Source organism: Manis javanica, chromosome 10, assembly GCF_040802235.1.
Source record: "Manis javanica isolate MJ-LG chromosome 10, MJ_LKY, whole genome shotgun sequence".
Lineage (NCBI taxonomy): Eukaryota > Metazoa > Chordata > Mammalia > Pholidota > Manidae > Manis > Manis javanica.
This window is the reverse complement of record NC_133165.1, coordinates 47,720,374-47,735,162: the sequence shown is the minus strand read 5'-3', so window position 1 is coordinate 47,735,162 and position 14,789 is coordinate 47,720,374. Positions and strand designations below refer to the sequence as shown.

The 14,789-nt window shown below is 46.5% G+C and overlaps 1 long non-coding RNA gene across 1 annotated transcript in view; it reads right to left on the bottom strand.

Moving 5' to 3' along the window:
- The window catches only part of LOC108394805 (uncharacterized), a 53,495-nt gene extending 39,352 nt beyond the window's left edge, over window positions 1-14,143 (bottom strand). The window contains exons 1-3 of the long non-coding RNA XR_001852515.3: window positions 13,454-14,143; window positions 10,797-10,888; window positions 10,023-10,193 (exon numbers count right to left, since the gene is read on the bottom strand). This is a non-coding gene — a long non-coding RNA (uncharacterized lncRNA). The remainder of the gene's footprint in view (window positions 1-10,022; window positions 10,194-10,796; window positions 10,889-13,453) is intronic.
- Window positions 14,144-14,789: the final 646 nt, after the last annotated feature.

The window sequence follows — 14,789 nt, the reverse complement described above, 5'->3', positions numbered from 1 at the left end:
CAAGACCAAATGCTGGTTAGGATATGGAGAAACTGGATCACTCACATGTTGCTGGTGGGATTGTAAAATAGAATAGCCACCCTGGTACACAGTTCCACAGTTGCTTACAAAAATAGACATGCAACTACCAGATGACCCAGCAATTGTACTCCTGGGCATTTATCCTAGAGAAGTGAAAACTCATACTCCTACAAAAGCCTGCACACAAATGCTCATAGCAGCTTTATTCATAATAAATAGCCAAACAGCTTAGATGACTTTTAAAAGGTAATGGTTAACAAACGGTGGCACATCCATACCATGGAACACTACTCGGCAACAAAAAAGAAAAGTATTGTTGATAGACATAGCAACTGGAATGACTCTCCAGAGAATTATGTTGAGTGAAAAAAAAATCCCAAAAGGTTACATTATGTATGGTTCCATTTATATAACATGCTTGAAATCAAGGATTATAGAAATGGAGAACAGATTAGTGGTAGCCAAGCCAGTAGGCAATACAAAAGATCCTTGTGGTGGTGGAAATGTTTCATATCTTGACCATATTAATGTCAATACTCTGGTTGTGACTCACACTACAGTCAAGGGAGATATTACCTTTGGAGGAACCTGAATAAGGGTATGCATGGGATGTTATATTTCTTTAAACAGCTTCATGTGAATCTACAATTATCTCAAAATAACAGGTTAATTAAATTTTTTTAAAAAACCTCTAAACTCCCACACACAGCCTAGTTCTGGCCCTGTGGTGAACTGTCCTATAAACTCAGTTTAATATCTTTTCTTCATGATTTTGGCAAACTGACCATTAGATGGATGACCTATTTTTGGTGAATTGTTTTTGATGACTTGGCTCTGGATGAGCTGACCCACCCTCGAGTTGCTCGGGGTAGGAGGTAGAGGCTGGGGATGCAAGTTAGGCCTGGATATTAGCAGGCTTCAGACACCATTTTAAGGAATCTGAGCAGTGTCCTTGAGGCAAGGAGGAGTGTATTAGCTTGAGCTGCCATAACGAAGTGCCACAGATTGGGCAGTTTAAACAACAGAAATTCATTTTCTTACAGTTCTGGAGGCTAGAGTCCAAGATCAAGGTATCAGCAGGGCTGGTTTCTTCTGGGGCTTTCTCTTTGGCTTATAGAGGGCCATCTTCTTCCTCCCTTCTCCCATCCTCACGTGTTCTTCCCTCTGCAAATCTGTGTCCTGATCTACTCTTAAAGGACAGCAGCCATATTGGGTTAGGATCCACCCCTATGACCTTATTTTAACTTAATTACTTCTTTAAAGACTATATCTCCAAATATAGTCACATTCTGAGGTACTGGAGGTTAGGACTTCAATATATGCCTTTAGAGGAGGGGACACAAGTCAGCCATAACAAGAAGTTATTAGAGGACTGAAGCATGGGGCTGCTGAGGTGGTTCATATTTGTGCTGTTTGTATTGTCCTCTGGCTTCAATGTGGAAAACTGGCCAGAGGTAAGAGGAGAGGCAGGTTAGGAGGCTGCCATTGTCATCCAGATAAAAGAAGATGGGGGTCCGCACTGAAGTAGAAGCAACCTAGAGAGAGAGAAATTTACAGATTCTTTCCTGGTGTCTAAGTCAGGGCCTCCTTAAAAGCAAGATCATGAGGTAAGGACCTGGATATAGGAAATTTGTTGGGGAGGTGATCCCAGGAAGACCCATGTGAACATGGGGAAAGGGAGACAGGAAAGGGAGGTGAACCAATTAAGTATATGCCAAGGAGCAAATGACCCTTGTGAGCACTTGGAGCTCAGGTTCAACTGGGGACCATGTGAGGAACCTGGTATTACCGCCCCCTGGAGACAGAACCGGCCCACTGGAGGACAGGGAGTCTGAGAACTCCCACCCCCCTTGGCAGGAGGGAGGCCTGGGCTGTTAGCTCCCCCATCCACCTGCATAGTATCGACAGACAGCTGAGTGAGCTTTGGGGCTTTGGAGCAATACCGTCTAATAGAACTTTCTCTGATGATAGAGATACTCTGCATTTGCGGTGTCCAATAGGGTAGTCACTTGTCACACATGACTACTCAGCACTTGACATGTGGCAGTGTGGCTGAGGAATTGAATTTCTGATTCTGCTTAATTTTAATGATCTCAAGATTATATAGTTATATGTTGGCAGTGGCTGTCATATTGCACAGCAGTGTGTGGGAGAAAGCAAAGCAGAGACCTCACAGCGCTCTTACTACGTGGGTGATGGCAGGAGCAGAGAACTGGCCACTGCTGTGTGTCTGTGCTGAGTCAGGTGAGCCGAGTGTAGCAGAGGGAGACTCAACAGGACTTGGTTTTTAACTAGATATGGGACTGAGCAGCTCCAAGTAGGATGTGTTAGAGATGGCCTAAGGTTATACAGATGATGCTCCCAGGGACTGAGCTGACCAGAGCTACCGGGTACATTGGGCCCATATGTCTATGTTAGGAAGAGTGCAGAAAAGCAATAAATGGTCCCCTCCCTGCTCTTCCAAGTAAGACCAAGCCTCCCATATGAAAGGCAGAGCAATCAATTCTGTAGGAGGCAGTAAGGGGAGAAATATTAGTGTCTTTTGGGTCTTTCATTAATTTCATGGATCTCTAAACATGAACATAATTAAAAGCATCATTTCTTTCAGAAAAGAAAAGAACAAGGTCCCCACCCAAAGAAAGTGACTTGGGTAGGCCCCAATGATGATAGACTAGGCACTACTTCCGCAGTGCCTACATCCTGACACATCATAATTTTTTCTTGGTAGTTAGATGTACTCTGCTGTTACTCAACTCCGAATAACAACCTCTGAAACTGCTGCCAATAGTCCAATTAGATAGTTAGCTAAATATATTAGTGGCACATGGCTGTGTATTTGGCCTTAATGAGATTTATAGGAAGTGCATTTCCCGGGCCACAAGGGACCCAAAGGTGGGACTTGCTGGTGGCTGGGTTCTCCTTGGCCACAGCCACCGGCCCTAGGCCAGCCATCCCTGAGGGAGGGCCTCTTGACAGTCCAAGATGCCAGAGCCACAGCAAGGAGTTGGGTGTTGGCCTCAGGCTGCCCAAGGGGAATTACCTGCTCCAGCTGCTGTAACGGGATTCCACAGACTGGGTGGCCTAAACACAGAAAATACCAAGAAATGTACTTTCTCACAGTTCCTACAGCTAGAAATCCAAGATTGAAGTGTTGAAAATTGGGTTTCTGGTGGGAGCGTTCACCTTGTCCTGTAGATGGCCACCTTCTCACTGCACTCGCACAGGGCCCTTCTCTGTGGCGCATGGAAAGAGAACGGGCTCCAGTGTCTCTTCCTCTTCTCGTAAGAACATCAGTCCTATCTGATGAGGCCCTGATGTCACTTAACTTTAATTATCTCCTTAAAGGCCCCATCCTCAAATACAGTCACATTGGGTGTTAAGAGTTTCAACACACGAATTTGAGAGGTACACAATTCAGTCCCTCACACAGTGGCTGAAGATAAATGGTTCAGAGATGTCCCCAACTGGAACAAGCAAAAGAGCAAAAGGGATCTTGGTCACCTCAGCTTAAAAGGATGATACCCTATGGACATGGTGGTCAGACATCCTGTGCTCATACAACCAATGTTTATTAAGCATCTATCATATCCCAGAATCTGAGCTAGGTGCTGCAGCTAATGTGGTGAGCAAGAGGTGCTTCCTTCTCTTGGAGTCAAGAATGTCCGCGAGAAAGGGCAGGACACCATGAGAACACACCGCAGCATTTCCAGTCCTGACCTGAAGAACCCCAGAAGGCTTCTCTGAGGAAGAAGCATTTAAGCTGAGACTCAGCAAATGATAATCATTTTCCCAGACTAAGGCAGTGTGGGTGGCAGTAAAGAGGTGTTCCCAGCTGTGGGGACAAAAGTCTGTGCAAAGACCTTGAGACAAGGAGCAAGGCACATAAAAACAGAAAGGTCAGTGTGTCTGGAGCAAACCCCTTTCTTCCCAGCCCACAGCAGCAGCAGGGCATCACAGGCACCTGCCCCATAGGTCGGGCGCTAGATGTTACTGATATTTTCATTAGCCAAGATTCAGGCTTTACTTTCTAAAATACTCTCAGGCCCTGAAAGGCTAAGACAACTAGAGTCTTAGTCTCTGGGAGGTCGGCAGAATCTTCCCAGACAGGACCTTGCTAGCTGGAACCTGGGGAGGTGGCATCTTGAAGCCCACAGTGACTCTCAAAACACCTGCTTTGAAAGGCCAGGTGTGGTCAGGTGATTGGCTCTTATAAAGGCAGTTACAGTGGCCTGACCACACCTTCAGTGGCATCCCAGAACTCCAGGACACAGGTCCCAAATCATAGATATATGTTTTCATACATATATAGTACAATGAATAAAAACAGGGACACTGGAGGCAGAAATACCAAGATCTGAGTCCTGCTTCTGCCTCTTCTGGCAGTGTGACCTCGGGAAAGTTGCCTACCTTGCTAAGTCTCAGTCTCCCCATCTACAAAATGGGAATTCATTCCACAAATATTAAGCTGCCTTTTGTGTGGCAGGTGCTGTGCTAGATGCCCATAATACAGTAGTTAACCCAACAGAAATGAGCCACTTTCAGTCCAGCAAGAAAGGACACTAACAGATAATGATAACATGTGATCAGAACAATGATGGAAACACACAGGATGGAGAGAACAGGGTAGGGGTGGAGGCCCGTATTCACAGGGTACCAGGGAAAGCTTCTCTGTGGAGGTCACATTTAAGCCAAGATCAAAAGATGAATAACTCCCAGTGTGTTTGTGAGAATTAAATAAAATAATGTCCATAAAGCACCAACCACAGTGCCTGGCATATAGGCAGAGCTCAAAAAATACCAACTTTATCATCAGCCACTAAAACATAAGCTCCTTCATAGTAAGAAGCAGATCTGTGCTGTTTGCCAGAATTGTGCCTGGCACATACAGAGTTGACTAAATTAATGAATTTCATGTCTTCTTATGCTATCATGTTGCCGGTAAAGTATCCCTCATTCATTTCTGAAGGACAGTTTTATCAGGTATCATACCTATAGTCAACAAAAATATATTGTATACTTAAATCTGTTAAGAGGATAGATCTCATGGTAAATGTTCTTATCATAATAAAAGAGCTTATTAAATTCATTTACAATAGTAATGGTAATAGTAGTAGTAATGAGAGTAATATTGGTTAATAGTATTAGTCATAGGAGTAAGAATAGTAGCAGAAGTAGTAATAGGAGTAGGAATATCAGCAACTCCTGACACTGCTGACCCTCTCAGCAGGGGTGCTATGTTGCAATGGAAAGAACATGAAATATCAGGCAGAGCCACACTTGACACCTGGCCCAGCTACATGGTTTCTGTAAAGGAACTGAACTCAGTTCTGCAAACCTCAGTTTCCTCATCCATACAGCTGTGTAACAATGTATCTCACAGAGCTGCTGTAGGAATCAGGAGTCATCTGTATGGTGACTCAGGCAGTGTAGGTCCACGACACATAATGGTTCTCAAGATGGCAACATCCATCCCAGATAACTGAGCTCCAGGCATCTGACACTCAACTACCTTCTCTGGGGAGAGACTGGGAAGCCACATGGGTATATGTGGGTCGGGTTTGCAGCTTCCAACAGCTAATGCTCATCAGGCAGCCACTGCCTATCTGGGTTGGGGTAGCTCAGTTCACTTATCACACTCAGACTCCTGTGGTCCAGGAAATAGACCTCCTGGAAAATTACTGGATTGAACTAAATGAGGTAAAAGTTTTTGACTGAAATCCCAGTGGGCAAGAAATGGTTCTGACATATTTAACTTGAAAAAAATTCACATCAATCAATAAGAAAAAGTGAAACAGCTCAGTTGTGAAATGGGCAGTCTATAAAAGGCAACTCATACACAAGAAAGAGTAAGGAGCAGCTAACAGGAAAACCCAGCAACCATCATGAGACCAGAATTTAAAGCAATGAGAAACCCTTTCAGATTCAAAGTATCCAGGGTGAGGCAGAGTGTGGAGAAATAGGTACGTACATATACTGTCTCTGGAAATTAAAAATGGTAGCTTTAGGAAGGGCAATTTGACAGCATCTATTAAAATTTGAAATGAGGATATTATTTTTGCCACAGCTGAGTATCCTAGAGAAATACTTTAATGCAGGGCCAACGAGGCATAAATAGGTATAGTCACTGAAAGCATCATTTATAATAGAGAAAATATGGAAACAACCTAAATGTCTATAGTTACAGGAATGACTAAATTAAAATAACATAATCTATTATGGAATACTATGGAGCAGATAAAAAGAATGAGCTAGATCTAGATGAATGATCATAAACAGAAGATGTCTGAGACATCATATTAAGTGAAATAAGAATATTGTAAAACAATATGCACAGTATGATCCCATTTGTATTGGAGCAAACAAAATAAAACAAGTATTTCTACAAGAATGTGTGAATGTATATGCATGCATGTGCTCATATACATGTGCATGTGTGTGTGCAAATACATAGAGAATGATTGAAAGAAAACATGTTTATTGATAATAATTGTTACATCTGGAGAGAAAAAGGAATGGATTGAGAGGGATTTCAAGTGGAACTTTATTATTAGTCATGTAAGAGAAGAGACAGTATATAAAATAAATAACAGGATTTTTATTCAAATTATATTAAGATTTCCTCTGAGCTGATAAAAAGACAAAGCCCTCTAGAAAAAAAAATGATGGAAAACATGAACAAGAATTTCACAGGAGAAAATTCGAACAACAAATAAACATATAAAAGATGCTCAACTTCATTTGTAATCATAAAAATGCAAATTAAAATCACAGTGAGATATCAATTCCCACCAGATGGACCAAAATTTTAAAGGAAAACATTAGCAAAGGCTAGCAAGAATGTATAACAGGAGTTCTCATACACTGTTGGTGGGGTATAAATTGGTACAACCACTTTTGAAAACAAGCTGTATTTATCTCTCAAGTTTTATATAAGAAAATCCCATGAGCCAGCAGTCATACTCCCAAGCACATCCCTAGATAAATCCTTGAACAAGTGTTCTGGGAGAAATAAATAAGAATGTTCATAGTCCCCCAAAGTCTAGAAACCCACCCCCAACAGAATGGATAAATAATCTAGCCAGTTCGTACAATACTACACCAGACAGCAGTAAAATTAACAGAACATTATCACAAAATTCAGGATGGTGCCAATTTTGGAAAAGGAAGAAAATTGTAATTGGGGAGGAGAACCTAGGAGGTTCTGAAGAACCTGGGTGTTTATTATTTTTTTAAGTTCTGTGCATGCGCTCTATATACTAGTTTAATTTGTGTGATTAAAAATAAGAAAAAATGATGAAGGAAGAAAAAGAAGAGAGAATCCTCAGTCCAGTGGTACCATATGCTTCTCTGCACCCAGGAGAGGTCATGGGGTTTTCCGACTCACCTAAGGATCCTACAGAGAGGCCCTCAGGTCAGCCAACTATTCCGGGAGTCAGTGTGATGATGGTGGCAGGAGCGAGCAGAGGACAGGCCTCCAGGGAGCCTCCTCTGGTCTCCTCCTCTAAGACCTCGGCTGTTGTGGTTTCACAGTGAAGAAGGAAGCCCATTCTCTTCACCACAAGGCTCTAGAAAGGCCTTCACACATATGTGATCCAACCTCTTTGCCTCATAGAGACCTGAGAGAATGTGTCAATACAGCTGGCTAGTCTAGACCAATGGTTCTCAACCTTCCTGCCCCACCATGACCCACACAGCAAATGACATCCACATGAGCATCTTGATATGGACACATATAGTCTATGGTCAGAGCAGCACATACAAGACAGACTGTGGGTTATGTGCAACCCCTACAGGAAAGATTAAAGGTCAGCAATGGGACAAGAACCCACTCCTGACAGAAGTCAGTCTTGTTCACAGAACAAGCTCCTGACACACAGAGTTGAGGCTCAATAAATACTCACTGAGTTAATTTTTATGCCATCTAACTTATTTCAACAAACTCTCTCTGCCTTTAAACTGAAGAAGGAGAAAAAGAAATGCTTAAATCCACAGTATGTGTGGAAAGTATTCCAGAGTTCCAGAAAGTGCTGTTGCTGAGGATGAAATAGGGAAGCAGCTGGCAGGCAGCCACAGCCCATCTGGAAGCTGCTCACCTTTAGAAAGTCACTCCTTTGTGACATCTTTACTCTTACGCAGCTGCCCAGACCTCCTCTCTCTACTGCCTGGCTTCCTCAGTGTCCAAAATGGCTGCTCCAACCCTGAATCTATGTGACATTCAAGTTCAACCGCCACCACCAACTGGGAATTTTTCTGACTCTCAGCTCAAATTCCACAAGCGAAGCTAATTGTCCAAACCCATCCAAGCCACACAAGTGATAGGTGGTGGGCCAGACTATACATTGGCTGTCCCTGGGTCACATGGCCACTTTTAGTCCAATCATTCATGGCAGGGAAGAGAAGAGGCGGGGTCATCTACTACAGATGATGATAGTTTACGGTGACAGGGGCTGTGCAGAGCAAAGTTGCCTGCAGAAAAGGATTGAATGGCAGGTGATAATTAACATCTCCACTCCTTTAAACTAGGATCCCTGAAGAATGAAATGTTCTGTCTCAGGGAACCTGCCTTCTAGGATCTGAGCAAGAGGGTTGGAAATGTGGTTGGCATGAGTGTCATTTAGAACACAAATCTCAAGCTAGAAGAAGGAAGGGGACAAGAACTGAGAGTAAGGCTATAGAACCAAGGCAGACAGCAGTCAATCCCCGGCTCTGCCACTTACTGTGTGTCCTTGAGCAAGTAACTAATATCTCTGAGCTTAATTTCCTCAATGTAATCAATCACAGAACCTACCTCATAGAATTGTGAGGATTAAATGTGATGGGAGATGATGTAGCGTTAACAAAGTACCCAGAACAAAGTAAATACTTAATAAACGTCAGTTTGTTCTTCAGATGGAGAAACCTCATCAACAGACACCTGGCCACAACTTTTGAGCACCTGGATGCAGGAGTTCCTGAAGTCATTTACCCTGGCCTTTTTAGATAAATAAACAAATAAACTCCCTTGTGTTTGCACAAGCCTGTTTGAATTGGTTCCATTTCACTTACAGCCAGAAAGTGTCCTGATTAAAAACACTGTAAAAACGTTACTCTCACTCACTTGCTTTCAGATCATCTTCCTTGAAGAGAAAGCAAGCCATGGATGCGCAGTCAGTCACGGGATTACACATAACCCAGAGTCTGTCTTGTCTGTGCTATGATCATAGGCTGGGTATGTCCCTAACAAGGTATTCATGTGCGTGCCATTTGCCTTGTGGATCATGGTGCAGGCAGGGAGACTGAGAACCTCTGGTCTACACTGACCCGGTGACACCTCTCCCAGGAATGAGATGACATTAGGTTCACCAACCCAAATCTGCCTCCTCTCAGCCAGGCCCCAGTCCAGCCAGCCCTTAAGGGTGTGTCTGAAGTACTGGGGTCTATACACACACACACACACACACACACACACACACACACACACACACACACACACACACACACACACTCCCAAGACCCCTGGGCATTTCTGACAACACCAATCTAGGGGCAGAGCCTGGGGTCCCAACTCAGGCCATCTGGACACCACAGGATCATGCTATTGCTCATTTAATTACCCATTCTTCTTCCAAATGCACATCTCCTCTTTTTGCCACGCATAGGGGGCACAGAATGAATGCCCACCATCCATGGAATGAGAACTCACAGCCTAGCAGAGCAAGTAGCTAGGAAAATAAGCAGCATCATGTGATATGGTAGGTGCCAGAAGAGAAGAACAGACACAGGTCTACATTTTCAGAAGCAGCGCCAGGACTCCTGGCCTCCTAACTAGAGCATCGCTCATGGAGACACGATCAGGGATGTGGAGACTGTGGAGACTGTGGAGACTGAGAGGGACCAAGAGTGGCCAGCAAGGAGAATAGTTACAGACAAGGGCATGGCTAGAAATAGGATGTGGTCAAGGATGGGAATGGGGGTCAATGTGGACGTCATCAGTATTTTGCAGAAATACTCCATTTCTCTACCTTCTGGTCATGTGGTAGGATTGCATTTCCTTTCATATTAGCTGTGGCCTTTTGACTTGCATTAGCCATGATGTGTGGACAGAAGTGACAAATGTCACTTCTGAGCGGGCATCTTGGGATGTTCCAGATGGTGGGGCCTCTGTGCACCAGGGATCCTGAGTAAGGAGGAACCTGTGAAGGACGTAGAGAAAGAAACCTTTGTGGTTATGAGCCCAAGACTGAGATGTGGGGGAGTTGGTTACTGCAGCGTCACACAGAATGCCCTGACTCATACAGTCAGGGAGAACACTGAGGGTGGGGACCGCATGGATCATGGATGAGAAAGGGAAGGACTGGGATCATCCTTCCCAGGTCCTGCCCCTCTTCTTTCCACCCCTCCAAGTCTAGCCCCACAGTGTTGCTGCCTGAGCCACAGCCATAGTCCAGGCCCCTGACACTAAAGCAGACAGACAGAAAAGACACCAGCTCTTTTCATCTCCATTCCAGGAATTTCACTCGATTTCCCTGGTAGGGGCCTGAGGAGAGCTCTCTCATTTTCTTTATTACATTTGGATGATTCCTCATCCCCTCCAAGGAGTTGCATTTATCCTGAACTCTATCAGCTCTACTGAGCACACATAAGCCAGGAGCTGTCAGAAAGAGACTCTGCAGAGAAGAAAGTCAAAGTTAGGTTCCTTGGGTACAGAAGGGGTCTCTGGGAATGGAGCCCCCAGGATGGCATCCCCCAAATCAGCAGGCTGTGCAGGGGATCCAGGCCCCCTGCAGTTAACTCACAGCATTGGTAATTCTGCCTCCTGGGATCCACAGGGACTATTTTTCAGCAAATCTAAGATGCCATCGATTGTACAATACATGTTTATGTACCACTAAGAAAGAAAAAACATTGCCAATTAAATCAGGACATGAGGCTTTATTATCACTTAGAATTTTTATTTTATATGTATTGAAAGGACTTATTTAGACATAGATTTTTATCATATATCACTATTGTGCACTTATAAAAAGAAAACAATCAGCAAAATAAATTGGTCAGGTTATACTAAAACATCTTCACATCCAGAGTTTGACTCCTGTGAATCTCTTTTTGATTCAGAGTCATTGATTTTTGGGTTTTCACACAGTATCATCTTCTGGGACATCAAAAGTGTAGGTGATGTAACATTTCTTGAAAGACCATTCCATCCTGTCCCAGAGATTTTATTTCAGCATTCATTCTTCAAGTTTTGATGCTGGCACTTCTTTTTTTTTAATCTTTCCAGAAGGTATCAGGTAATGACAACCATGTCACAGTGCCACCAGGCAACAAAGAATGTGAGATGCCACTGATTATAAGATAAAACCTGATTTCAGAAATGTTAAAAGTGTGGAGGGGGAAATATGTGTCTTTCAATCAGTGGAATCTGCACCTGCCTTCCCTGATTCTGTTTCCAATATAACAGATAAGAGCCACCTTTGGTCAGAAAGGTGTTGGTTCAAATCACACCACTCCACCTCCTATTGTCTGATGTTAATCAAGGTAGGCTGGGGTCTGCTGCAGTAACAAACAATCCCCAAATCTCAGTGGCTTAACACAATAAAAGTCTGTTTGCTGCAAATCTACTCAAGGTCAGGATGACAGGGCAGGACAGCTGTCTTTCATGTGCTGACTGTTAAGAACTTGTGGGTCCCCCACCTCAGCAAGGCCTCTGCACCCCCACCTGGATCAGGGGGTGGGGGCACAGAGAGACTCTGTAATTATGGCAGGACTTCCACCTTCTTGGAAGTGACACCCATCTTTTCCACCTACATTTCCTTGGCTGGTACTAGTCGTGTGACCCCGCCTAACTCCAAGGAGCTGGGAAATGGGTTTTTCCCTGTACTCAGGAAGGAGAAAGAAACAAAGTATTCATGCCGATTCTACAGTCAGCACAGTGGCCCTAGGCAGTTTACTAAACCTCTCTGAGCCTTCCTTTCCGATTCAAAGGAGGGTTATGAAGGTGCCTGTTTCTTTGGGCTGCTGGGAAGGATGACACATAGGACACACTCTGCACTGTGCCTGGCACACGGCAAGTGCTCAGTGAATTTGGCTGTGATGCATCACAGCCTCCCAAAATCATACCGGACACCCCTCCTCTCTGGAAATGACTATTCTTGCCCCCTCATACTTCTCTCGGGGGAGGAGTCTAACACCCCCTTCTCCTTCTCATGACCTTCAGGCCCCTCTCCATTCAGGTCTCTCCCCAGAAGAGACCCTCATAAGAACTAATCAATCCTCCTCCATGTCTCTGCTACCTGACAGCCCTGAGTCCTGATCCCAACACCTCCAAACACTTGCTGTGTGACCTCTGCCAAGGGCACAGCCCTCTCTGGGCCTTGGCTTCTTCATCCATAAAATAGCCACAGCCGAGTTCCCCACCTTGAATGTACCATAAGCCAGGAGGTAACACCAGTGAGGGACCTGGACCAGAAAGAGTCTGAGAATGTGGGGGGCACACACCCTAGGAGGATCACTTCTCACTCCAGCCCTCTGGTACCAGGCATGGGGTTGGGGAGGGGAGAGGGGAAGGGGAGGATATTGCCAGAGCTCTCTGTTTTTCAAGAAAAGGTAAAAAATCGCATTTTTGTGTGAAATCTGCCAGCTTTTTAACATTGACAACTACTTAGAGAAAAAATTAATTCTATGCCTCCCAAACAAAACTCGTCCATGGAGGCGGTTTGGCAAATTCACAAGCTCTAACTCTACCTTGGGTCTGTGAGAAGCTAGAGGTAGGATATTTTCCCTTTTAATAAATGTTCCTGGGCCCAAAGACCATGCTATTTGCCGTCTCAGGAGAGGAGATGCTACACCCTGGAAGCAGTCTCTCCCGGAGGGCCCCTGGACAGCTGGAGTGGCTGATCCTGGCGGGGAGCAGTGGGGGGAGCTGGACTTGGTGGTGAGCTTGTCAGCTAGTTTGATCAAAAACGACTCAACATCAGCGAATAAACCTCTATCAGGGTCAGCATCAGGCCCGGCTTGGGACACACACAGGAATCAGGTCCAAGCCTTGCCCTAGGGAAGCTCTCCCACACCAGACAAACAGAAATCAGGCCACTCAACAGCTGACGCGGGGTGCAGGGGAGCAGATGGCTCCTGCCCAGGGGGTGTGGCCAGGAAATGCTGCCTAGAAAAGGGCATCAGCCCAGGTGCTGAGGTATTGTCCAGGCACCTGTGAAACACCCCCAAGCAGGCAGGGCTGTGCAAGCAAAGCCTGGAGTTGTGAGTGTGCGCGGTTCCTTGAGGGAAGGATGAGCAAGCACTGCAGGGAGGTGGGGGTGCTCCGGGGGGGGGAGGGGCGCTTGGGGGAGCTAAGTCCCCAGACCCGGGTCCTAAGGTTTGTCTGGCACAGAGTCGGCGCTAGTTGGCATCCGTCTTCTTGGGGGCAGTCCTCCCTCCTGTTGCCCGTTAGACTCACCCACAGAGCTTTCAGAAATTACCAGTGCTCACTGCACGCACACTCCATGCCAAGTCTTGTGCAAGATTCCCCATGGGTCATACTCCATCTTCACAGCAGCCTCTGAGGCTGATCGGTGTCCTCATTGCCCAGATGCCAAGGGGCGAGGCAGAAAGTTCAAAACTTGCCCAAAGACAGTTGGCTGTGGGAGGACTTTAAAGTTAGTTCGCTCAAGAATCCGGAAGGAAGGGGGAGAGGGAGGGCTTTGGAGACAATGATGGATGCCTGGCTGTGGGGAATGGACAGCTGATGGACGGGTGCACAGAATGGATGGGCGGTGGGCGAGCGGCTGGGAAGAAAAAGAGGGAAGAGGAAGGAAAGGAGGAAGGAAGGGGGGAAGGTAGAAGAGAAGGCAGGGGAGGAAGAAAGGGAGTGCGCGGCGGGTGACAGAATAGGAGGACAGGGCGGGAGGATTCAGGAACTACTCGAGAGATGGAAGGGGACGAAGCAGGTTTGAGCCGCCGCCTCGGGCGAGCTCGGGTCCCAGGGCGCCGGCACCAGGCGAGCGCAGGGTCAGCGGAGGCGGGTTTCAGGCCGAAGCCTCCCGGCCCCCCGACGCCGTGCCGCGCCCGGGGAGCCGCCCTGGCACCCGCTCTCGCAGCCCGCAGCCGGGGGGTGGGGGCCGGGCGGGGGAGTGGTCCGCCTACGACGCTGAACTGGCTGCCGCTTCCGCGGGGCCTTGCTGTCCCCTAGCGGCGGCGTGCGGCACTGCAGCGCAGGACGCGGCGGGACCGGCGCGAGCCCCGCACCCTCCTCCTCCCCCTCCCGGGGCCGCGAGCGCGCCCCCGCCCAGTCCCCGCCGCTGTGTGTTCCTTAGCAACCGGCGCGAAAGCCACGTCCCTCGCGCCGCGGCCGCGCGCCCGCTGTAAACTTTAGCATCTCGTCTGGCATCCGCTGGAGGGAGAGAAGCGTTTCTCGTGACTTTTTCCTGAAAAGGTTTTTCTCTTCTCTTCACCGTGAAAAAGGATAACGAGTTGGGGATGGGAAAAGGAAATGGTTTAAGTTAATTTAAACTGTCTGCCGCAGGCAACAATCCAGGAAAGCATTTTCCGTTTTGGAAAGTCACGTTTGAAGCTTGAGGGAAGCTCTTTGCTGCAGCCCAGCGGCCACTGCTAGACCTTGGAAGGTCGAGGTGGCGCCGCTCAGAGAGGGTCCTATCAAGAAGCAGGACCCAGGCCTGGCCCTGGAGAGGTCACTGGACTTGGCCCGCGTGGCTAATATTGACTGAGGGCTTCTTTCTCTTCGCCAGGCCCGTTTCATATGTGAGTCCATTTCATCTGCCGGAAGCCATGAGGTC